This window comes from Tursiops truncatus, chromosome 13, assembly GCF_011762595.2.
Source record: "Tursiops truncatus isolate mTurTru1 chromosome 13, mTurTru1.mat.Y, whole genome shotgun sequence".
In the NCBI taxonomy this organism is placed as follows: Eukaryota; Metazoa; Chordata; class Mammalia; order Artiodactyla; family Delphinidae; genus Tursiops; species Tursiops truncatus.
In genome coordinates this window covers 35,318,500-35,345,761 of record NC_047046.1, presented here as the reverse complement: position 1 = coordinate 35,345,761, position 27,262 = coordinate 35,318,500, and the positions used below count along the sequence as shown (strand labels likewise).

General features: G+C 39.2%; 1 pseudogene; it reads left to right on the top strand.

Moving 5' to 3' along the window:
* The first annotated feature begins 1,457 nt into the window (after nucleotides 1–1,457).
* On the top strand, nucleotides 1,458–2,746 carry LOC109547550 (heterogeneous nuclear ribonucleoprotein A1-like; annotated as a pseudogene).
* The last annotated feature ends 24,516 nt before the right edge of the window (nucleotides 2,747–27,262 follow it).

Sequence of the window (27,262 nt, the reverse complement as noted above, 5' to 3'; positions counted from 1 at the left end):
GGGCTGCCAAGTAGCTCAAGATGCAGGCAAAGTGGATGCTTACGAAGAGGGTACAGTGATGCCAGAACTGCAGACAGGGATCAAAGGTGAGGAGCCTTGACACCATTTTAAGGACTTCCATCAGAAAACTGTGAGCCATGGAAGGTTTTTAAGCAGAGGAGTGGTATGATCAGATATGCATTTTAGAAAAGTCATTTTGGTTGCATTTAGCAAATAAGACTAGCGTTAGGAAGACAATCAGGGAGATCAGTTTCAGTAGTGCAGGAAATAAATAGCAAGGACCTGAATCTAGGAGTGGCAGCATGGATGGATGGAAGGGTGGAGTCCAGAGATATCTGGGAGGTGGGGTCATTGACACCCATTAGCAGAGTTCTGACCTGTGAGACTAGAAGTGAAGAACAGCAGTTTGGGGTGCAGAGCAAGTTCATTTTGGATGCATTGAATCTAATACATGTATATTTAAAGAGATATGTGGTGTGGGCAGTGGAATAGGAAGAACAAAGGAAGATGGGGGAAATATAAACATGAAACAAGAGACATTTTGTGCTCTGATGATGACGATGCTGATAAACCTGGAGCATGATTAACACTTAACTCTCTGATTTCTCGCATTAAAGGGGAAAGAAAAACTGCAATAAGAGAGCAAGTTGTTTTGCAGCTGTTGAACAAACAATGAGCAAGACAGGTGCTCCTAAGGAAGTAAGAATTATTCCTATGGAACATTTCTGAAACACTTTGGCAAGGCAAAACGTATTGACCTTTCTCACAAAGCTATTTACGGGATCCCAGGTAACATTGTAAAGATATTTATACCCCAGCACATCCATTGTAAGTGCTGAGCTAGCTCTTGGTGCCAATTTTGGCCCTAACATAGCTTTATATCTTCAGAGGTATATTTAGAGGATATAATTTCTACATTTAACTATATGCACATTCCCAATTAGTAGCTAAATGTATATTTTAGGTGGGTTTTTTTCTTCCCCAAATTAGTCTCTGTGTAACACGTGGATAAGGTCTTTTCAGAATGCCTCCCTCCCCTTTGCTATTCATTCATTTTTTCCTCAGGGAAGCCTGTTTTGAACCCCCCAACTAGGTCAGCACCCCAATGATACACTCTGATAAAACTGGGCACCTCTTCTTAGCACTTGACATAGATGTCATTGACTTCTATCTTATTGTATTTGATTAATACTGTTTTCCCGCTAATCTATAACTTCCAAAAGGCAGGGATCATGTTAGTTTTGCTTGTTATTTTATCTTTCAGGGCCTAGAATAGTATCTAGCACACAGTAGGTATTCATTAAAGAGTTGTAGAATTAATGTATAAAATAAAGAAGGATAAAAGAAATTAACATTAAAACTAGGCCTTTGGAGATACGTTCGGTAGATTACTCCTTTCTGCCCGTGGACACCGCCGAGTAAGCATCGTTGATGTCTGCCCTCGCTCCACTGCCGTCATGTCTAAGTCAGAGTCACCCAAAGAGCCCGAAGAGCTGCGGAAGCTCTTCATCAGAGGTCTGAGCTTTGAAACAACCGATGAGAGCCTGAGGAGCCGTTGTGAGCAGTGGGGAGCGCTCACAGATTGTGTGGTGATGAGGGATCCAAACACCAGGCGCTCCAGAGCCTTCGGGGTTGTCACATATGCCACTGTGGAGGAGGTGGATGCAGCCATGAAGGCAAGGCCACACGAGGTGGATGGAAGAGTTGTGGAACCAAAGAGGGCCGTCTCAAGAGAAGATTCTCAAAGACCCGGTGCCCACTTAACTGTGAAAAAGATTTTTGTTGGTGGCATTAAAGAAGACACTGAAGAACATCATCTAAGAGATTATTTTGAACAGTATGGGAAAATTGAAGTGATTGAAATCATGACTGATCGAGGCAGTGGCAAAAAGAGATGCTTTGCTTTCGTAACCTTTGATGACCATAACTCTGTAGACAAGATTGTCATTTAGAAATACCACACTGTGAATGGCCACAACTGTGAATTAAGGAAAGCCCTATCTAAGCAAGAGATGGCTAGTGCCTCATCCAGCCAAAGAGGTCAAAGTGGTTCTGGAAACTTTGGTGGTGGTCGTGGAGGTGGTTTTGGTGGGAATGGCAGCTTTGGTCATGGAGGAAACTTCAGTGGTCAAGGTGGCTTTGGTGGCAGCCCTGGTAGCGGTGGATATGGTGGCAGTGGGGATGGCTACAATGGATTTGGTAATGACGGAAGCAGTTTTGGAGGTGGTGGAAGCTACAATGATTCTGGCAGTTACAACAATCAATCTTCAAATTTTGGACCCATGAAAGGAGGAAACTTTGGAGGCAGAAGTTCTGGCCCCTGTGGTGGTGGAGGCCAATACTTTGCCAAACCCCGAAACCGAGGTGGCTGTGGTGGTTCCAGCAGCAGCAGTAGCTGTGGCAGTGGCAGAAGGTTTTGATTACTGCCAGGAAACAAAGCTTAGCAGGAGAGGGGAGCCAGAGAAGTGACAGGGAAGCTACAGGTTACAACAGATTTGTGAGCTCAGCCGAGCACAGTGGTGGCAGGGCCCAGCTGCTACAAAGAAGACATGTTTTAGACAATACTCATGTGTATGGGCAAAAAGACTCGAGGACTGTATTTGTGACTAATTGTATAACAGGTTATTTTAGTTTCTTTTCTGTGGAAAGTATAAAGCATTCCAACAAAGGGTTTTAATGTAGATTTTTTTTTTGGCACCCATGCTGTTGATTGCTAAATGTAATAGTCTGATCATGACACTGAATAAATGTGTCTTTTTTTAAACAAAACAAAACAAACAAACAAAAAAACTAGGCCTTTGACTAAGTAGAGCCTTCCCTTCACTAATAGAAAATTCAGACAGGACCTCCAAGTCTGATGAAGGCATTCCTTAACAAGGCCCAGCAGAGAGTACTAGCACTTTCAATGGCAAAGCAAGGAGAAGATTGAATAATTGTTTAAATTTAAAATACATTTCACTGTCTTGTCTTCGCATATTATGTTCTGCCTGGAGGTCTGCACTGTGAGATTTTCATAATGAAAAAGGAGGAAATAGGTGTAATAGAATACACAGTGGCACAGAGACATGAACTCTTCACATTTGGCAGGTTGTGGAAGGAGTCTACGGTGAGTATAGCGGTGGGGGATAAATCTATAAGTTACACCTGAAATCAAGTTGAAGAGCGCCTTGAAGGCCACAAATCTGATTTTAATCAGAACATGCTGGGGCAGGGCAAGGTTGCGGGGGGGGGGGGGGGGGGGGCAGTGGTGCTGAGGATTATGAACGCAAAATTTATACCAGTTACAGCTAGGTTTTAGAAAGCTGATTCTCAAAACAAAGTAGGGAATTGCTAAGAATCACAGAGAGGAAAATCTGTTAGGAAATTACTGATAATAGTTTATATCAGAGTCATCTAGGGTTTGAAATAAGGTAGTGGCCACGACAAAGAAAGAGAAAGAGCTTATATTATTCTTCTGAATGGTAGGTCATTAACTGTGATGCTGATTAAGGAGACAGAAGAGGTCTAGAGAGTGGGTAATGAGTTCAGTCTCATTACTCAGGGTTGTCCGTGTGAAAGATGTCTAGCAAGCAGCTGGAAACCACAGCTGGAGTCCTGAAGGGGGTTTGCCCAGGAGATGAAGATTGAGAAGGTGTAGATATGGAGGAGACGGTCAAGGAAGGTAGTCCAGAAAGCAAGAAAAATAAAACTTAGGAGAGTATACTGAAGAAAACCTACATTTAGAAGTGAGAGGAAGAAGAGAAGGACATAACATGCTTGTGAGAGAAACAGGAGTAATTGACACAGAAGTTAGACAGAGGGGTGTTTCAAGAAGCCAGTCTCTAAATGCTGCACAAAGGCAGAGAAAGGGATGAGTCATGACTTCAGGTTTGTGATCAGAAATGTGATGCAGGCTGATTAATGACTCCCACAGAGTCCAGGTGTGATTATGTTAAGGATCTGGGGGTGAGAAGATTCTCCTGGATCATCTGGGTGGGCCCTAAATGCAATCACAAGTATCTCTAGAGAAGGGAGGTGGAAGGAGAGTTGGCACAGAAAGTGACACAATAACCTCAGCAGAAGATGCTACGATGTGGGCTTTGAAGATGCAAGAAGGAGCCAGATGGCCACTAGGAGCTGAAAAAGGCAAGGAAATGGATTCTTCCCCGGATTCTCAGAGGGAGTGCGGTCCTGCCAACCCCTTGGTTTTAGCCCAGTTAACCTGATTTGAATGCCAGCCTCAAGAATTATAAGAGAATAAATTTACGTTGTTTTAAATCACCAAGTTTGTGGTTATTTGTTATAGCAGCCATAGGAAACTAATATAGAAGTGAGGGTAAAAACAATTTTTAAATGCATGAAAAGTGAGTAAAACATAAAGTGAAGGTAGACAGTATATATCATTATCTCAAAAAGGTTGTCAGTTAAACAAATGAGTGTTGAGACAACCTGAAGAGAAAACAGTTTCAAAAGAATTTGTGTGTGTGTGTACATATCCCCCAATATCCCCAAAATATAGGCTTAGAAGAAAGAATCAATGGAAAGTAGACAAAGAAGATGCAAGAGCAATGAGAAAATGGTTGATGGTCAAGGTCTTGTGGGAAGGGTGAAGAAACGGTAAGGGGCTAGACTTAGGGAAAAGCAGGAGGCCCTCATGGATTAGGAATATAAAACACCTGCACATCATGTACCTTAGCACTCATAAATATATGTTCAAGGATTATAAATTGCTCTTAATGTCAGCCCAACCAAAACATAAATAAATAGGTTAGGTCTGCTACATTACAAGATAGAAAGCATCTCATTGATTTAAAAATAATTCATATTTTGGGTTGTCCATATTACTAGTTATCCTCCCCAGTGTTGGTATTATAGACTTAAACCCACTTCCAAGTGACTAAAGGATAATACAATCCATAAAAATATTAATATTAGTTAAAATAAAATGTGTTATGATTATATTTTTTGAATTCTAAGAGCTTCAAGACTTAGAATTCATAATCAGTCATGCCTCAGAAGTGCTTTCTGTTCAAGACAATTATTTAAATCATCACTCTGAGTATTAAAAGGTATATCACTACAATTTTTAAGAGCCAGACATGATCAAGACTCCAAGAGTTGCGTCATCCTCAGGGGAGAACTCTGGCCCAGCAATTTGCAAACTTACAAATTCAGAAGAACCTATCTCTTCAGCCTTACCTTCTCCTAAGGTTTCAGACCATTCCTAACAAGTTCTTTATTAGAAAATTCATTTCTTCATATTAAAAAAATCAGAAGAGTTATTGAGTTATGTTGTAAAAGGATTAATGCTACCGAGAAGTTGATGAGTTAAAACTCTCTATCCCATACCTGTAACTCACTGTTCAGTGACTGAGGGGGCTGTGTTACAAATGGCCTCTGGTGACCCATGCCTGGGAGCCTGAGAGCATAAGACAGGGCTAAACATAGGAGAAACGAGGATTTCCCTATTTCTAATGGCGAGGCTGTTAAGATGACAGGGAAAATGGGTATACACTGTGGCTTTCTGGAGAGCAGTTGCCCAAAGACAATTTGGCTGATGTCTTTCCCCACGGAGAAGGCTTGGGAGCCAGGGAATTGAGGGGACACTGTCTTCTGCATGTCTTTTAGACAGGTAGGTGGCTCCTCTTAGCTGTCACCTGCCAGAGTAGATGGACAAAGGGAATAACCCAGTGTGGGAAACAGGAAGACCATGACACTCATGGGTTGTCTTCTAAGTCCAGTATAAACCTGAGAAAGGGAGACAGCTGGCAGAACCCAGGTGCCTATATACCATGAACAGAATTTTTTTTCTTTTCTAATAAATAAGAAGAGTCCTCAGCATCTCTAGAAAGATCCACATCAGGAGGAGCATTTATTATGGTGGAAAATGAACCCCAGTGCAACCTGGAAAGGAAGGCATCTATGAACGGCAGTAGACCAAGTGGTGTACAGGTGATGCTGCAGGGGGAACCCACAGCTGATCTAACCAAGGCCCTGCCTTCAGCAATGTTAGAGAGAGAAGCACCCAGGAAGAGCAGCAGAGATGGTGAAAAACATGGGTAACTCGGTACCACTCTGAGTAAGTAATGAAGATCATGAACGCTGCCCAGGTCCTAAAGAGGAGGCTCCTTGGTTGTACTCATATGTGCAGGGCTAAGGCCAAAGGAGCAAGAGGCCTAGAATATTCTACATAAAGACCTACCAGATCATATTTGCCTTGAGCTGGCAATGCCAGCCACTTAAAAAGAACTCTTTTCATGAGGTAAGGATGTAAGTTGATAAATTAACTAAAGGGCAGGAGCAATGGTACTTCCTTTTTATCCTCTCCTCCTCACTTCCATTCCCCTAAATTTATGATTTTCTTTCATTTACTCATTTTTACAACAAATATCTGTTGAACATCTACCATATGCCTCACTCTGTGCAAGCACTGAGGAGACAATGCCCGTACCTTGAGGAAGCATATAGCCTAGCAGACGTTAAGCAAATAAATATAGACTTTCAAATGGAATATAGACTTTCAAATGTTCTGGTTACTACCTATAGGGGAAAATGCAAAAACAAACAGGAAGATATAATTTAGCTTGAGGGGTTAGAAAAGGCAAAGAAATTTTATTTAAGCTAAAGCACAGGAAGGAATTAGTGAGGTAAAGAGAAGGAAAGAGCTTTCCAAACACTGTGAACAGCCTGAGCAAAGGGCCTGAGAATGGAAAGAGCCTGGCATGTTCAAGGACTTGAAAGATGACCAGTGAGTCTGGACCACAGTCATCAAGGACAGGAGTGGCATGAGGCCAGACTGGAAGGGTGTGCATGGGCGTCTCAAGGTAACAATGATGGACGCAGACACAACATCAGACCCAAGTGAAGCACCTCCTTTGAGAAGGTAACCTTGAGGCCTTCTCAGAGGGTCTTTATTCTCTCCTACTCAATTGTTCTGGCTATTTGCTGGTCTCCAGCCTGGTGCAGCCAGACCAGGTCAACAATCCATCATCCAACATGATGCCAGATGACTGGACTGAGTCACGGTTATGGAGCAGGGAAGACTGGGGAAGTATCAGGCCTGGGAGAAGAACACAAGTTCAGTTTTGACACATTATTTTGAGATGACTCTAATGCGAGACATCCAAGTTGAAAGTTTAACTTAGCATTTGATTTTAAAGCTCAGAAAAGAAGTCTGGACTAATTTTATGAACCCCATCATCATGGCAATCAACAAATAATAGGAATAACTCTTGCTAGTTTAAGCATAACAGAAATGTATTGGAAAGATGTTGGAGAGCTCATAGAATTTCCAAGAAGTTTGGAGAAACACACTCAGAAAATAAGCAGAAACCACAGAACACTGGTCAGCAAAGAACACAGTGAAAATTATGCCATTGTTCCTCTGCTGAGGCCATGGCAGCCACCATGGCTGGCCCTAGACACTGAACGTGGCCACTGGTACCACGGTTCAGGCTGCCCCCAGGATATGGACTTGGATGCTGCTTGTTCCCACCCAGATGAACTCTCTACTGTCCCTGATTCTTTGGGTCACCAACCTTCAGTTCAAACCCAGGCACCGGCATCTTATTTGCCAAGCCCACCTGCCCACTCCAATTGCCACTCCAATTGCCAATAAAGAGAGTAAAGTCAAGTACCAGGGATTTTTATCTTGGGTGGAGGGAAAGAGGACAGTCTATAGAAATGGATAAGATCATTTAGGGAGCAAGTGAGAAAGGGGAAGAAGGAAAGGAAAAGAAAGGGACAGGACAGGAAGGAAAGACATGGGGGAAGGGATGATGGTGGGGGGAGCCTAGGACAAAGCTTTGAGACTCCAGCATCAAGTTTTGCCTGAATCAGGACTGTCAAGACGTACTCTGTGATAACATATTACACATCAAATCTACATAGCATCTTAACTTGAAAATAAGTCAGAAATAAAAATGGTATCCCTCATTTGGGCGCACCATTGATTTTAACAGATGATTCTCAGAGTGAATTCTGAGAATCACAGTACAAATCTGGCCTCTCGTGATGGCATTTTCCATGTGACCTTGCCCACTCTGAAGCCAGCTGTAATTAAGTATGCTCATACAGATGTTAAATTATCCAACAATGACAACAGTGCAAAGAAAAGAAATGATAGAAATTCACATGAAAATTAATTGAAATACCATATGTATTGTCTGGTTGTACTTCAGTATTCTTAACTGACCTATGACTGAGTAATTATTTGCAGATCTTCAAAACTGGTGAGAATTTAATCAAATAGCAAATAAAAAGGCATGCTACATCTTTTGTGCTGGGAATAAAATAGGGTCTAATTCCCTACGGAAAAAAAATAACTTGGGCATTATAGAGAGAGTTACAGCAAAATAAAAGTGGGGGGGGAGGGGGTATGTAGGACTCCCTCCTTGCCAAGTTAATATACTTTTCCCAGACACTCACTGCTAGAAATATATCCCATTAATATTCATTTCTTTAGAAAAAATTGTCTCATACCTTTAAATTCTCTCATACCCACCGAGTACTTAGAATGCTTGATCCCAAACACAGTGGGGAGGGATTTTTTTTTTTAATGACTCATCTGATCTTTTCAGCTAATTCTTGATACTAAAGCAGTAGTTTTCCAAATGGGTAGCAAGGAGTCCCAGGTTTCCACAGACATGCTTTACAACCCACCACAGAAGATAGAGAGACCCAGTAGGTGTGGTTCAAGACTCCTAGCACTGCTCCGATTTTATACTTTCTACATTGATGTTGTGGTGTGAAAAGTTAAATGCTGCTTTAGGGCCATACAATTCTTCACTAGCTAGTTATTCACACCACTGCTGTGAATAGTAGAGTTTTCTAAAAAGTACATAATATCCATTTTAGGACCCCAGATATAGAGGATGCTAATATTTTTAAACAACAAATGCTGCTAAAGAGGAAGGAGGTCTCAGCTTCTATCACACACCCCAAAGCCTGGCCTATCAAGGATTTGGACCTCCAAATGAGCTTCAAATCTAGGGTTGCCAGATTTAGCAAATAAAAACATAGAATGCTCAGTTAAATTTGAATTTCAGAAAATAATGAATATATTTAGTGTAAGTATACTTATTATAGTATACCCCAAGTAATATTTGAGATATACTTACACTAAAAGGCTTTTCATTGTTTATCTGAAATTCAAATTTATCAGGACACCCTGTTCCTTAACTGGCAACCCTAGTCAGGTCAGACTCAAGCATGTGGATCTGCCACGAGAGGAGATTATATAACCCATGAATGTCAAAATTTACCTTAAATATGTGAGTATTTTACCATCCAGGAAGTCCCACCTAGTGAGTAGAGCCAACAGATCAGCCTGGATAGTACTTCAGAAGTTCAGCACAGGAAGCTATCCCTGCAGACGCCCTATTACCCATTTTGCTTCTGGCGTCCTGATTTAGCCATCCCCTCATCCCAGTAGCTGATTTAACCTTACCGATCTGCCTAGTGCAGCCTTTTTCCAAGTCCTTCTGTTCCGAGGGATGTCAGCTTCCAACCTGGCCAGGTGCAGAGCCTCGAATGAACTCCTAAGTCCTTTGACTTCTTCATGGTTATTGCCTAGATATAAATAGGACTTCTCAACTTCATGAACCAGAGTTCCTAATCTTCAAAGCTAGAACCCCAAAAGAAGCTCAGCCTGATTGCCTAAAGGCTGGTCACTCTCTAACACTGTACCCTTCTCAAACATCAACTTCTCAGTGAGGACATCCCTAACCACAATATTGAATGTTGCACATATATCTCTGCCATGACACTCCAAACAAATTCATCTTGTTTAATTTCTGACTCTCTTCACCTGAAGGTCGGCTCCAAGGTGGGCAATCTTTTTGCCTATCTTATTCAGTAACTAAAGCTGGATAGACACTTAAAAATATGTTTTTGGAATATCATGCCTTTATTCTAGTAGCTGGATTACTAGAAGTTATTATCTTGTTATTCTGTGCTAGGTCTACGTCTCCTTTTCTTGCCCAATACATCTTTATTGGAGTATAATTGCTTTACAATGGTGTGTTAGTTTCTGCTGTATAACAAAGTGAATCAGCTATACATATACATGTATCCCCGTATCTCCTCCCTCTTGCGTCTCCTTCCCACCCTCCCTATCCCACCCCTCTAGGTGGACACAAAGCACCGAGCTGATCTCCCTGTGCTATGTGGCTTCTTCCCACTAGCTATCTATTTTACGTTTGGTAGTGTACATATGTCCATGTCACTCTCTCACTTCGTCCCAGCTTACCCTTCCCCCTCCCCATATCCTCAAGTCCATTCTCTATGTCTGCGTCTTTATTCCTATCCTGCCCCTAGGTTCTTCAGAACCTTTGTTTTTTTTTAGATTCCATATATATGTGTTAGCAAATGGTATTTGTTTTTCTCTTTCTGACTTACTTCACTCTATATGACAGTCTCTAGGTCCATCCACCTCACTACAAATAACTTAATTTCATTTTTTATGGCTGAGTAATATTCCACTGTATATATGTGCCACATCGTCTTTATCCATTCCTCTGCTGACAAACACTTAGGTTGATTCCATGTCCTGGCTATTGTAAATAGAGCTGCAATGAACATTTTGGTACATGATGCTTTCTGAATTATGGTTTTCTCAGGGTTTATGCCCAGTAGTGGGATTGCTGGGTCATATGGTAGTTCTATTTTTAGTTTTTTGAGGAACCTCCATACTGTTCTCCATAGTGGCTGTATCAGTTTACTTTCCCACCAACAGTGCAAGAAAACCACCAACTTTAAATACATATTTGATTTCATTTGGATAACAGAAAAATAAATATGACAGTAAGACATGTCTAGAGTTAAAGAACATACATATAGCCATAAATATAATACTAAAGCTCTCCCAGCATGCCTGGAATTATAACCTGAAATTCAGCTTAATTGGGTTTACCATCAATTCCCAAAGAGGTTAACTACTGAGAATATACCACAGTCATTATAAAAGACTTATCCTTCAGTCTTAATCTTCAACATAACATGGTAGAAAGGTTCTAACACATAATATTGGAAAAAGCATTTTAGTGATATCCTAAAAATAAAGATGATTTCCATCATCCATCATGTTTTCTGGTCATCTTACAGTTGGCTAGGGAAAATAATGATTTTATAAGAAATATGGGTTTAGGAGCCAGGATTGTGACAGCATCTGCATTTGATCACCAATTCCCTTTGTAAGTAAAGTTTCTGTGTGAAACAAAGCTGAAGCTCAAAATTAGGGCACATAAAAACTCATTGCCTATTTTACTTTTTACTTACAGATTTGTGCAACAGACGAAACAACCAGGAAACTACTGAAATCTTATCCATTAAAATACTGAATGGTTTCTTCTGCTCCAAGTTACATCAAAATCTAGTCATATAGATGGGTGCCTTATTAGCAAATTTCCAAATGAACATTATTCTCTGGTAATGCAAATGAATAATTCAAACTTTCCTGCTTTTTTCCTATGGTTTATATACTCTTAAAAGTTAAAAATAACAGAGATTTTAGTGTCTCTATTTGTAAATATGATATTACGAAAATCATGGAGTTTGTTTTATGCTTCTAGATCTTCTATATCTGTTTTATAAAGAATTTCCATCGTCTCCTGGTAGAATTTGATTAATAATTTAACCACTAAGCATATTCTACACTTCCAGAGAATTCAAATTGTAAGGTCTAATGACTTTGAGAAACGCACAGTTGCTTTTGTATCATTCATTCTAAAACTGTGCCACCCAATATGATAGCCATTAGCCATAGTGACTATTTAAATCTAAATTAATTAAAAATAAATACAATTATAACTTCAGCTCATGGCTGTCATTCCAGGTGAAACGGAGTAAGCATGCTTCACCCTTTCTTTCACACTGAACACAACTATAAAGCCCAGAAAGAATGCATGGTGCAACTATTTGAAATCTCTGAAAATTAAATAGCAGCAGGCACATCAGGAAGGTCACCAGAATTTGAATTACCACAGCATCAGTAGTGAAGTTACCATTCTTCATCGCCAGTAGCCTCTAACTTGAATCCAACGCAGCCCATAACCCGGAAGTAAGCACTGTGGCTCAGACAGACTCCAGGAGGAGCACTCTAGACCTGGCTCAGAACTAGGGAAGGACACTCAGTGTTCAGGAAGGGGAAAAGGTTATTTTCTCTTCTCTGCCATGGCCCAGCCCCCAGGCAATCCCATGGCAGAATTGACAGTAATAGTTACGAGACCCTGCAAGAGCCAAAATTCCTAGGGAAAGGAACCCTCTTCCATGATCCTCAAAGCTGCAGCTGAAAGAAGGTAGAACAAAACCGTATTGCTTTTTTTCTCTCTAGAATGTAAGCCCAAACACAGCAGTGCAAGAGAGGGATCACTAAAGCCCCAAGTGTCTGGACAGAGGACCAAAGAGTTTCTTACCTAGGAAATGACTGAGATGGAAGGGCTTGGGAAAGCAACTCCATAAACTTGTTTATGAACTCCTGGGCTCACTCTGGACCTGCAACTGTGTGACTCTGATCCAAATTAGTATACCAAAGACTTTGCGAACTGAACTAACTAGAAACGACTGCCTAGGCCTCAGACTGACCGCTGAGTGGTACTCACCCAGGATATATCCAAAGAGCATTACAAAGGCTTTGAAAACTGAACAGATATTGAAATTATAACCCATAGAAGGTAGGTAGGAATTTGTGGACTGTCTGGATTAATTGCCTGCTTAAAAAAAAAAAGTTACATCCTCTACAGAATTTAAATAAGACTCAGACTCTCATAATGTACTATTCAAAATGTCCATTCCTTCCTTCCTTCCTTCCTTTTCTTTTCCTCTCTCTCCTCTCTCCTCTCTCCTCTCTCTTTCTTTCTTTCTCCCTTTTCTTCTCACCGTGTGGCTCACAGGGTTATGGTGCTAGAGCCGGGTGTCAGACCTCTGTCTCTGAGGTGGGAGAGCCGACTTCAGGACACTGACGCACCAGAGACCTCCCAGCTCCACATAATATCAAATGGAAAAAGCTCTCCCAGACATCTGCATTTCCATGCTAAGAACCAGCTTCACGCGACGACCAGCAAGCTACAGTGCTGGACACTCTATGCCAAACAACTAGGAAGACAGGAACACAACCACACCCATTAGCAGAGAGGCTGCCTAAAATCATTATACGGTCACAGACAACCAAAAACACACCACAGGACAAGGTCCTGCCCACCAGAAAGACAAGATCCAGCTTAACACCAGAAAACAAACACTAGTCCCCTCCACCAGGAAGCCTACACAACCCACTGAACAAACCTTAGCCACTGGGGGCAGACACCAAAAACAATGGGAACTACGAACCTGCAGCCTGTGAAAAGGCGACTGCAACCACAGTAAGTTAAGCAAAATAAGAAGACAGAGAAACACACAGCAGATGAAGGAGCAAGGTAAAAACCCACCAGACCGAACAAATGAAGAGGAAATAGGCAGTCTACCTGAAGAATTCAGAGTAATGATAGTAAAGATGATCCAAACTCTTGGAAATAGAATGGAGAAAATACAAGAAAGGTTTAACAAGGACCTAGAAGAACTAAAGAGAGCAAAGAACCAATGATGAACAACACAATAAATGAAATTTTAAATTCCCTACAAGGAATCAATGGCAGAATAACTGAGGCAGAAGAACAGAAAAGTGACCTGGAAGATAAAGTAGTGGAAATAACTACCACAGAGCAGAATAAACAAAAAACAATGAAAAGCACTGAGGACAGTCTCAGAGACCTCTGGGACAACATTAAATGCACCAGCATTCGAATTATAGGGGTCCCAGAAGAAAAAGAGAAAAAGAAAGGGACGGAGAAAATATTTGAAGAGATTATAGCTGAAAACTTCCCTAATGTGGGAAAGGAAATAGTTAATCAACTGCAGGAAGCGCAGAGGGTCCCATACAGGATGAATCCAAGGAGAAACATGCCAGGACACATATTAATCAAATTAACAAAAATTAAATACAAAGAAAAAATATAAAAAGCAGCAAGGGAAAAGGAACAAATAACATACAAGGGAATCCCCATAAGGTTAACAGCTGATCTTTCAGCAGAAACTCTGCAAGCCAGAAGGGAGTGGCAGGACATATTTAAAGTGACGAAAGGAAAAAACCTACAACCAAGATTACCCTACGCGGCAAGGATCTCATTCACATTTGACAGAGAAATTAAAACCTTTACAGACAAGCAAAACCTAAGAGAATTCAGAACCACCAAACAAGCTATACAATAAATGCTAAAGCAACTTCTCTATGCAAAAAACACAGGAGAAGGAAAAGACCTACAATACCAAACCCAAAACAATTAAGAAAATGGTAATAGGAACATACATATTGATAAGTACCTTAAATGTAAATGGATTAAATGCTCCAACCAAAAGACACAGACTGGGTGAATGGATACAAAAACAAGACCCGTATATATGCTGTCTACAAGCAACCCACTTCAGACCTAGGGACACATACAGACTAAAAGTGAGGGGATGGAAAAAGATATTCCATGCAAATGGAAATCAAAAGAAAGCTGGAGAAGCAATTCTCATAACAGACAAAATAGACTTTAAAATAAAGACTATTACAAGAGACACAGAAGGACACTACATAATGATCAAGGGATCAATCCAAGAAGAAGATATAACAATTGTAAATATTTATGCACCCAATATAGGAGCAGCTCAGTATATAAGGCAAATGCTAATAGCCATAAAAGGGAAAATCAACAGTAACACAATCATAGTAGGGGACTTTAACAACCCACTCTCACCAATGGAAGGATCAACCAAAGTGAAAATAAATAAGGAAACACAAGCTTTAAATGATATATTAAACAAGATGGACTTGACTGATATTTATACAACATTCCATCCAAAAACAACAGAATACACTTACTTCTCAAGTGCTCATGGAACATTCTCCAGGATAGATCATATCTTGGGTCACAAATCGAATCTTGGTAAATTCCAGAAAATTGAAATCATATCAAGTATCTTTTCCGATCACAACGCTATGAGACTAGATATCAATTACAGAAAAAAAAATGTAAAAAATACAAACACATGGAGGTTAAACAATACACTACTTAATAACCAAGAGATCACTGAAGAAATCAAAGAGGAAATCAAAAACTACCTAGAAACAAATGACAATGAAAACACGATGACACAAAACCTAAGGGATGCAGCAAAAGCAGTTCCAAAAGGGAAGTTTATAGCAATAAAATCCTACTTGAAGAAACAAAAAACATCTGAAATAAACAACGCCTAAAGCAATTAGAGAAAGAAGAACAAAAATCCCCTTAAATTTAGCAGAAGGAAAGGAATCATAAAGATCAGATCAGAAATAAATGAAAAAGAAATGAAGAATAGCAAAGATCAATAAAACTAAAAGCTGGTTCTTTGAGAAGATAAACAAAATTGATAAACCATTAGCCAGACTCATCAAGATAAAAAGGAAGAAGACTCAAATCAACAGAATTAGAAATAGAAAAGGAGGAGTAACAACTAACACTGTAGAAATACAAAGGATCATGAGAGATTACTACAAGCAACTCTATGCCAATAAAATGGACAACCTGGAAGAAATGGACAAATTCTTAGAAAAGCACAACCTCCCGAGACTGAACCAGGAAGAAAGAAAATTTAAAAGACGATTCACAAGCACTGAAATTAAGACTGTGATTAAAAATCTTCCAACAAACAAAAGCCCAGGACCAGATGGCTTCACAGGCAAATTCTAACAATCATTTAGAGAAGATCTAACACTTATCCTTCTCAAACTCTTCCAAAAAATAGCAGAGGGAGGAACACTCCCAAACTCATTCTACGAGGCCACCATCACCCTAATACCAAAACCAGACAAAGACCTCACAAAGAAAGAAAACTACACGTCAATATCAATGATGAACATTGATGCAAAATTCCCAACAAAGTACTAGCAAACAGAATCCAACAGCACATTAAAAGGATCATACACCATGATCAAGTGGGGTTTATCCCAGGAATGCAAGGATTCTTCAGTATATGCAAATCAAGCAATGTGATACACCATATTAACAAACTGAAGGATAAAGACTGTATGATCCTCTGGGCAGCAGTATAAAAAACCTCATTAAAAAAAAAGACTTAAAAAAAAAAAGACTGTATGATCATCTCAATAGATGCAAAAAAAGCTTTGGACAAAATTCAACACCCATTTATGATAAAAAAAAAACCTCCAGAAAATAGGCATAGAGGGAACATACCTCAATAAAATAAAAGCTATATATGACAAACCCACAGCCAACATCTTTATCAATGCTGAAAAACAAACCATTTCACCTAAGATCACTAACAAGATGACGTTGCCCCCTCTCACCCGTTATTCAACACAGTTTTGAAAGTTTTCACCACAGCAATCAGAGATGAAAAAGAAATAAAAGGAATCCAAACAGGAAAAGAAGTAAAACTGTCACTGTTTACAGATGACATGATACTATACATAGAGAATCCTAAAAGACGCTACCAGAAAACTACTAGAGCTAATCAATGAATTTGGTAAAGGATATGATATTAATGCACAGAAATCTCTTGCATTTCTATACAGTGATGATGAAAAATCTTAAAGAGAAATCAAGGGCACACTCCCATTTACCGCTGCAACAAAAAGAATAAAATACCTAGGAATAAACCTACCTAAGGAGACAAAAGACCTATATGCAGAAAGCTATAAGACACTGATGAAAGATATTAAAGATGTTACAAACAGATGGTGACATATACCATGTTCTTGGATTAGAAGAATCAACATTGTGAAAATGACGATACTACCCAAAGCAATCTACAGATTCAATGCAATTCCTAACAAACTTCCATTGGCATTTTTCACAGAACTAGAACAAAAAATTTCACAATTTGTAGGGAAACACAAAAGACCCCGAATAGCCAAAGCAACCTTGAGAAAGAAAAACAGAGCTGGAGGAATCAGGCTCCCTGACTTTACACTATACTACAAAGCTACAGTAATCAAGACAGTATGGTACTGGCACAAAAACATAAATATAGATCAATGGAACAGGATAGAAAGCCCAGAGGTAAACCCATGCACATATGGTCACCTTAGTTTTGATAAAGGAGGCAAGAATATACAGTGGAGGGCTTCCCTGGTGGCGCAGTGGTTGAGAGTCCACCTGCCGATGCAGGGAACACGGGTCAAGCCCCAGTCCGGGAAGATCCCACATGCAGCAGAGCGGCTGGGCCAGTGAGCCATGGCCGCCGGGCCTGCGCATCTGGAGCCTGTGCTCCGCAACGGGAGAGGCCACAACAGTGAGAGGCCCGCGTACCGCAAAAAAAAAAAAAAAAAGAAGAATATACAGTGGAGAAAAGACAGCCTCTTCAATAAGTGGTGCTGGGAAAACTGGACAGCTCCATGTAAAAGAATGAAATTAGAACACTCCCTAACACCATACACGAAAATAAACTCAAAATGGATTAAAGGCCTAAATGTAAGGCCAGACACTATAAAACTCTTAGAGGAAAACATAGGCAGAACACACTAGGACATAAATCACAGCAAGATCCTTTTTGACTCACCTCCTAGAGAAATGGAAATAAAAGCAAAAATAAACAAATTGGACCTAATGAAACTTAATAAAGATGTTAAAAAAATAAGTAAATAAAATAAAATAAAATCTTGCTTAAAAAATGCTAAAGGAAGCTCTCATACAGAAGGAAAGTGACACTAGAAGGAAACTTGGAACAACAAGAAAAAAAGAATAACTAGATAAAAAGGATAAATACCTTGATAAACTTAATAGACCATTCTCTTCTTGAATTCTTTATGTTTGACAATTGAAAACAAAAATTTTAATTTGAAATTGATGGGATTTACAGTGTAGATATAGTATATATGACAACTATAGCATGAAGGGTGAGGACAAAGGGACCTAAAAGGTGGTGAGATTTTTACATTCCAATTGAAGTGGCAAAATATCAATTGAATTATACTGTTAAAAGTGAATTATGAAAATAAAAGAAAAGGTGAATTATGCATTTTGGAAGCCCTAGACCTACCACCAAAAAAAATTATACAAAATGATATACTAAAAAGTCACAACAGATAAATTAACACAGAACACTAAAAAATACTGAAATAACCCAAAGAAGTCCAGAAAGGGGCAAAGAAGGAAACAAGCCAACAAACAAACAAACAAAAACAAAGGGAACAAGCATAAAATGAACAACAAAATGGTAAACTTAAATCCAAACATATCAATAAATGCATTAAATGTAAATGGTCTAAGCATACTAGTTAAAAGACAGATTGTCACCATGGTCAAAAAATAATGAATCAACTCTAGGTTGTCCATGCTAAACTCACTTCAAATATAATGATATACTGGGACTTCCCTGGTGGTCCACTGGTTAAGACTCTATGCTTCCAATGAAGGGGACATGGGTTTGATACCTGGTCATGGAACAAAGATCCCACATGCCACGCAGCACGGCCAAGAATAATAATAGTAGTAGTAATGATATACGTAGGTTACAAACACTAATCAACAGTAAGTTGTAGTGGCCACATTAATATCAAACAAAGTAAACTTCAGAGCAAAGAAAGTTCCCAGGGATAAAGAAGGATATCACCTCTTGATAAAAGGATCAATTCACAATAAGGCATAGCAATTCAAAGTGTTTATCCATATTAATGGAGTTTCAGATTACATGAAACAAAAATTGAAAGAACTGAAAAAAGATACATGCAAATCTATGATTATGTTTAGAGAATTTGACATTCCTCTCTCAGTAACAATAGAACTAGTAGACAGGAACTCAGTAAGGATAAATAAGAACTGAACAATGCCACTGACCAATTGGATGTAATAGACATTAATAGAACATTCCACCCAACAACACAGTCTTTTCCAGTGTACATAGAACTTTCACTAAGATATGTCCTGGATCATAAAACAAACCTTAGGATATTTAAAAGAATTGAAATTATGGAAAATATATTCTCAGACCATAACAGAATTATACTTAAAATCAAAACCAGAGAGATAACAGAAAAAGCTACTAACACATGGAAATTAAACAGCACTTCTAAATAATCCATGGGTCAAAAAAGAATTCTCACGGGAAATTTTAAAATATTTTTTACTGAATGAAAATGGAAAAATAGCATAATAAAATTTGTGAGATGCTGCAAATATCTTTTAGAACAAAGTATTATATCTTTATAAGAGAAAAGAAGAAATGTCTCAAATCAGCATAAGATTCTACCTTAAGAAATAAGAAAAACAAAACAAAATAAAAGCAAATTAAGTTGAAGGATATAATAAAGAGCAAAAAATCAATGAAATTGATTAGAGGAAAGCAATAGAGAAAATTAATGAGGCCGAAGGCTGGTTCTTTGCAACGGTCAATAAGATTGATGAACCTCTAGCAAGAATCAAAGTAAAAACAGAGAGAACAGGATTTGCCAATACCATAAAGGAAATGAAAATGAAAGAAATATGATTACTACACACAGAAATGTAATTTCCTGTTCCATTTGTTGAATGAACATCAGACTAATTTTTAGTCTTTTCATGGACCAATGTGCCTTCGAAGGAAAAGGGCAAGGATGCAAATGTTAGAAAAATTGGTTTCCATGGTATATGGTTATGGGTATTGAATGGAATTTACCTGTGTCAATATCATGTTAGAAACTTTTCCCTGGATTTTGACAGGAAACTTAAACCAAGCATTAGCCAAAGTTCACCTATTCAACTGGAACAACTCACTTTGGCTATTTCAGACCTTTACAAAGACATGGAGAAAGTTACAGGATAATTTAAAAGATTCTCAAAGATTTTTCTTTCTCTATAATACCTCTCATCCCACTGACTTACCATAATTTATCAAAAAACACTGGTAAAATTTATACGATTTAAAACATTTTGTCCATAATTATCCTATTAACATGCAAGTATGTTACCCAGGAATTCATGTAATACCATCTCTTTTTCAGATAAGCAAAGAAAGAAGAGAACTCTGAGTAAATAGGACACAGAAAAGATCATTTTAAGTCAGGCAATACCATGATGGGATGCCCTAAGAATCAAACATGAGCATGAGGTTTCCCAATATAAAATTTAAAGACAATAAAGCCATCAGAACAGGAGCTGGAGGTACATTAGGGACAACTAAACCTGCTTTACAACTTGACTAGTTTATTTTGCTAATGCGTCTATGCTGAACACTGCCATGTAGAAAAAGCATAATCAACTGGCCTCATTTATGATTTGAAGTTTATGAACAATCTACATGACTGATATAAATTATCTTGGATTCTATTTTTGTATCTCATGATATTATGATTTATAATAATAAATATATATTTGGACTTCATCCCCATTTCTGGCACAGGGCTACTAAAACCCTCAGAATTTAACTGATGAGAGCAATAAAGCTTTCATTTTTTATGCTAATGAAGAGACTTTTGGAAAACACCTAAGGATGGGGGCTCGTTGCCAGAACTAACCTTGTGATTAGAGGGTTCGTTGGAACATCCAGTTCCAACCCCTGACCCCTGGGGAGGAGAAAGGAGCTGGAGATTGAGTTCAATCCCCAATGGCCAATGATTTACTCAATCATGCCTATGTAATGAAGCCTCCATAAAAACCCAAAAGGATGGTGTTTGGAGAACTTCTGGACTGGTGAACACATGGAAATTTGGGGAGAGTGGTGCACCTGGAGAGGGCATGGAAACTCCTCATCCTTTCCCACACCTTGTGTTTTATGCATCTCTTCCATCTGGCTGTTCCTGAGTTATATTCTCTTATAACAAACTGCTAACCTAGTAAGTAAAATGTTCCTTGAGTTTTGTGAGTCACTCTAGCAAGGAGGGAATTGCCAGTCAGAAGTACAGGTAACAACCTGGGCTTGTGATTAACATCTTATAGGACTGAGCCCTTAACCTGGGGAATCTAATACTATCTCCACATAGATAGTGTCAGAACTGAATTGAATTTTCAGACACACTGCTGGTATCTGATCAGTGTTTGTTTGTCGTGTGGGAAAAAACCCACGCACAGGTTGAAATTGTGTTCAGAGACATTTTATTAATGTTCTAATAAATCCTTCAGAAATACCTGTAGATCTATTCTGGCAATGGAGAAAATGATCATGAAAATGGAACAAAAGCAAAATTTAATTACAAAAATGGTGAATATCAAATATAAAGTCTGAATTGAATTCTGACAGCAAGAAAGAACCATTACATAACCCTAACACCAGAAGCAACAGGAATCTTTAAGAAAAGTGGCCATGTTCTCTTCAAATTCATAAAAACCAAGGAGGCAATAATGGGAAGGACTCTCTATGCACTATCTATGCAGTTATCAACAACAACAAAGCAACAACAAAAAAACAGGAAAGATTAATATAAGCCCATGTACACAGACTAAAAAAGAAAGGAAGGTATAAATGAATTAAGAAGATCTGATAACTATAAATCTAACAATACAATTACAAATCATCCTGGAGAAGAAGAAAAGGGCAAAAGCAACAAGTGAAATTAATTTGTCTGTAAGGAAGCTGTCTAATTAATGGAAAGATGTCTGCATAGCCAAGGAAAATACAAATCTCTGAAATGACTCAAGAAGGAAGAACTGTAGAATAAGCAAAGACTTGAAAAACCTGCTACAAATAAGAGGGGGGAGAATGCATTTGCAGTAAGTTCAAAACTGAAGAAAAACAAGAAAGGAATTGAACCAGTGCTTGGGGCAGATGGCAAAATGTTAACAGATGCAGAAAGAAGGCAAAACTCTCCATTTTTTTTTAACATCTTTATTGGAGTATAATTGCTTTACAATGTTGTATTAGTTTCTGCTGTATAGCAAAGTGAATCAGCTATACATATATATATATCCCCATATCTCCTCCCTCTTGCATCCACTATTTTATCTTCCAGGTCACTTATAAATTCTTCTGCCTCAGTTATTCTGCTTTGATTCCTTCTAGAGAATTTAAAATTTCATTTATTTTGTTGTTCATCATTGTTTGTTTGCTCTTTAGTTCTTCTAGATCCTTGTTAAACGTTTCTTGTATTTTCTCCATTCTATTTCCAAGAGTTTGGATCATCTTTACTATCATTACTCTGAATTCTTTTTCAGATAGAAAAAGATAAAAAACACTGCCTATTTCCTCTTCATTTGTTTGGTCTGGTGGGTTTTTACCTTGCTCCTTCATCTGCTATGTGTTTCTCTGTCTTCTTATTGTGCTTAACTTACTGTGTTTGAGGTCTCCTTTTTGCAGGCTGCAGGTTCGTAGTTCCCATTGTTTTTGGTGTCTGCCCCCAGTGGCTAAGGTTTGTTCAGTGGGTTGCGTAGGCTTCCTGGTGGAGGGGACTAGTGCCTGTGTTCTGGTGGATGAGGCTAGATCTTGTCTTTCTGGTGGCAGGACTGCGTCCGGTTGTGTGTTTTGGGGTGTCTGTGACCTTATTATGATTTTAGACAGCCTCTCTGCTAATGGGTGGGGTTGTGTTCCTGTCTTGCTAGTTGTTTGGCATAGAGTGTCCAGCACTGTAGCTTGCTGGTCGCTGAGTGGAGCTGGGTCTTAGCATTGAGATGGAGATCTCTGGGAGAGCTTTCACCGTTTGATATTACATGGAGCTGGGAGGTCTCTGCTGGACCAATGTCCTAAATTGTCTCTCCCACCTCAGAGGCACAGGCCTGACACCCGGCCGGAGGACCAAGACCCTGTCAGCCACACCGCTCAGAAGAAAAGGGAGAAAAAAAGAAAGAAAGAAAGAAAGAACAAGGAAGAAACAAGGAAGAACTCAAATAAATAACCTAATAAGGAAGATCTCAAATAGACAACATAACTTTACACCTCAAGGAACTAGAAAAAGAACAAACTAACCCTAAAGTTAGTAGAAGAAATAAATATCAAAATTGAAATAAATGAAATAGAGATTAAAAAGACAATAGAAAAGATCAATGAAACTAAAAACTGCCTTTTTGAAAAGAAAACAAAATAGACAAACTCTGAGCTAAACTTACCAAGAAAAAAAGTGAGAGGACTCAAATAAATAAAATTAGAAATGAAAGAGGAGACATTTCAACTAATACCACATAAATTAAAAGGATCAGAAGAGACTACTATGAGAAATTATATACCAACAAATTGGATTACCTAAAAGAAAAAGATAAATTCTTAGAAACATACAACCTATCAAGACCGAATCACAGAAATAGAAAATCTGAACACATCAATTACTAGTAAGAAGATTGAATCAATAATAAAAAAAAAACCCAGCCCTCCAACAGACAAAAGTCCAGGACCAGACAGCTTCACTGGTTAATCCTACCAAACATTCAAAGAATTAATACCAACTTTCTCAAATTCTTCCCCAAAAAATGAAGAAGAGAGAATACTTCCAAACTCATCTCACAAGGCCAGTATTACCTTGATACCAACAACTTTAGAACTCAAAGCACAGTTTCTGGTTTCAGTATTCTAGCTATATTTCAGATATGCTTATGAAATTTTTTTATTTATTTTCCACAAAAATAAACAATACTTTTACTTGATCATTAAAAGAAAGAGGAGGTGTGGCCAGGATGGCAGAGTAGGAAGTCCCTGAGCTCACCTCCTCCCCCAGGCACAACAAAGTTACAACTATTTACAGAGAAACCATCTATAAGAATAGTCTGAAGACCGGCAAAAAAAAAAAAAAGCTTTCCACAATTGAAGATATAATGAAGGAACCAAAAATAGATGGTGGGGAGGGGTAGAGATGTGGTATAGTTAAGACCCACACCCCAGCATAGGCAACCCACAAACAAGAAGATAATCACAATTGCAGAGGTTCTCCCCAAGGAGTAAAGGATACAAACCCCTCATTGGCTCCCCAGCCCACAGGTTCAGCACCCACCAGAAGACTAGCCCCCAGCCCCATCAGGGCTTGTGTAAGGGAAAGCCAAGGCCTGTAGGAAACAGAGACTTCCCTGTTAAAGGGCACATGCAAAATCACATGGTCCGAGTCCCAGTGCAGAGGCAGTAATCTGAAAAGAGCCTGGGTCAGACCTACTTGCTGATCTTGGAGAGCCTCCACAGAGGCAGGAGACAACTGAGACACCCCTGGGGACACAGATGCTGGTGGCTTGTTCTACAAGGAGGACACTGGTACAAAGTTCCATTTTGGAATCCTCCCTACAGCCTATTAGCGGGGGCCGGGGTGGGGTGCCTACCTGCCCACCAGAGAGCTACCACCTGTCCTGGGACCCCTAGGGCCAAGCAGTCAGCCACACCAGGACCCAGCCACACCCAGCAGCATGTCGGCACCAGCCCTGGGACCCCCGGACCCTGTAGACAGCCATGCCACGACCTGGGCCTGCCCACCAGCAGGCTGACAGCTATTACACGTGGCAGGGCCTGGCAGCCAACCGGGCCGGGGTCAGCCCCACCTACCAGTAGGTCCACAGTAGTCAGTCCCACCACAACATAAGGGCCCATGCACCCCACATATGGGGCGTGCCTAGAGCTTTGGTAACACAAGGGCAGCATGCTGCTGGGCCCCATAGCATGTCTCCTACATAAGGCCACTTCTCCAAGATCAGGAAACATAACCAATCTACCTAATAAATAGAAATAAACACAGAGAATCAGGCAAAATGAGGAGAGAGAGGAATATGTCCCAAACGAAAGAACAAGAAAAAACCCTAGAAGAAGAACTAAGCAGAGATAAGCAATCTACCCAATAAAGACTTCAAGGTAATTGATCATAAAGATGCTCAATGAACTCGGAAGAATGGATGAACACAGTGAGAAGTTTAATAAAGAGTTAGAAAATACAAGAAAGCACCAAACAGAGCTGAAGAAAAACCGAAATTTTTAAATATACTAAACGGAATCAACACTAAATTAGATTATAAAGAGGAATGAATCAGTGAATGGGAAGACAGTAGTGGAAATCACCCAAGCTGAACACAAAAAAGAAAAAAAAAATTTTTTTAACGAGGATAGTTTAAGAGACTTCTGGGACAAAATGAAGCACAGTAACATTCATATGATAGGGGCCTCAGAAGGAAAAGTGAGAGAGAAAGGGGCAGAAAACTTATTTGAAGAAATAATAGAATTACTACAAATGGTATTTCTGAATAGTCCTGAGGGGTGCATGTGTCTGCATGTCCAGTGTAGTGTAGTATATCTTTTTAAAAATTTTAAATACTTTGCTTGTAATGAAATTCTGTTATGAACCTTATTGTAAAGGAAAGTGTTATTGTACAATCAATGTTTATTACATGTTTTAACCTACTGTCTACTACTTATTTTCATGATATGATTTATTTAATGTCACTTTGTAACTGTGCAGGAGCTTCAAAGATGACTGTTGTAATGTTTGTCTGAACCCTCCAACGGGACCACAACCCTCTCCTAGAACAGAAAGGGCATCTATCTTATTCCCATTGCGTCCCAAGCTCTTAGCGTAGTACCTGGCTGGTAGGCACTCCATAAATATTTGTTGAATTGAAAAATAAAGGAGGCTCCATTTCCAGGAATGTTGGGCCGGGTAATACAAACTGATCCTTCTACTAAAGAAAACTTGCACACTTTTTAAAGATAGCTGCTAAAGGCATTGGACAGCAGCAAGATTGGGAAGAATTACAGGACAAGGATCCCTGGAAGGGCATGCTTAGGAAGGACAGCTAGGAAGAAGAGCAAGGCAGTGGTTGCTAGGATATTGGTTACAGGTATTTGTTGCATTTGGGGGAGGAGGAGGGGTCAGTGGTTTGGAAGATGCAGTCTCGAGGAAGACTTACAGGATACAGATAATGCTCTTTTTTTTTTAACCTAGTTGTTTGCTTTGTGATAAACCATTATGCTTTATATCTTTTTACTGTGTGTTTGTTTGCACATTTGTTATATTTCACACCAAAAAAGTTTTTGAAAAAATACTGCTGAAGTATAAACAAATGAGCCCTGATAGTGTTAATCATCTGAAGTTAGAAGCACTTCAGAAAGTACACAGAAATCGAAGGAGGAGACAGCATTCCATTTCAGTAAATGGCTTCTCCTTTCTGCTACAGAGTATAGAATTAGTGGACTCTAAATGGCCAGTTCCGGCCAATGTGAGCCATCATAATAAGGCATTGTGAGAAGGGAATATAAGGACAGAGGCATCTGGAGGGGCTGCCTATACAAAGTCCATTTTTCTTTCTGCCTCATGCCAAACAGGCTGAAAGAGAAAATATATTTGTCTCAGACAAAGGCAAAAAACAAGCTTTCCAGACTAATCATTAGAGCTTCCCACACATACTCAGAATAGCCCTGGCTGGACAGTGATATTCCTCAGAAAAGCAAAAGTTTCCCAGTTAATGCAACAGAGAGTTTTCTGCTTATATTCCAATCAAAGGAGTGAGATAAAGACAAGCACATGTGCAGAGAACTGTCTACTTCTAATAAGCAAATCATGACGATGGTGAATGCCTAAAAATCCATTAGCTGTTCTTAAGGCAGATCTTTGGGGAGACTTCATTATCTCTGTTTTGACTGCATTAAGAAAGAGCTTGGGAAAGCCTATTAGAGAGCTTTACAAAATAATCTTTTGATAAGCAGCTCTTGTACTGGACTGTGGAAAACCTGACAAAATCTGATTTTTCATTTTGATCCCTTCTCTGTTTTGTTCATAAGCAAGCTGCCATTTCAGAGCCAGTAAAGTCACCAGCAGCCTTTGGCAGCCTTTCCTAAGCACTGTACCGCGTTTCTCACTCCAACTTACTTTTCTCCCATGTTAAACACTGAGACTTCTTCTGAGACAGAAAGGTACACACTGCCCTCATCAGGTCAAATCACCCTGAAAAACTGGATTCTTTGGAAGAAAAATAATAAACTGAGTGTAGCAGGTATGCACAGAAAAGCAGACATATTGCAAACCCCTGTATCCCACTTAAGGTTATTTCCATTGAATGAAACCTGCCTCTAAAGAAGCTTATTTTAAATGAATCACTCTTTAAATAGATCCTTATTTAAATATTCACTTGTCAGCATTGATTCTTTAATTCTAACACCCATGAACCTAGTTGTCTTATACCCTCACTTCCAACCAAAGAAAGCAACCTGAGGAAAAAACTATCCTATTTGTTCTCTCTCCATTCCTCAGAAACAATTCTTTAATTCTTAATAAAATCAAGTTAATTCAGAACCATAAATAGGTTCCATAATAGGATCTATCCTATTACATGATGTTAATCCTCCTCTGCAATTTTTAAACAAAAGCTATATGCTTTATTACTTTACTTCTTTTTTAAAT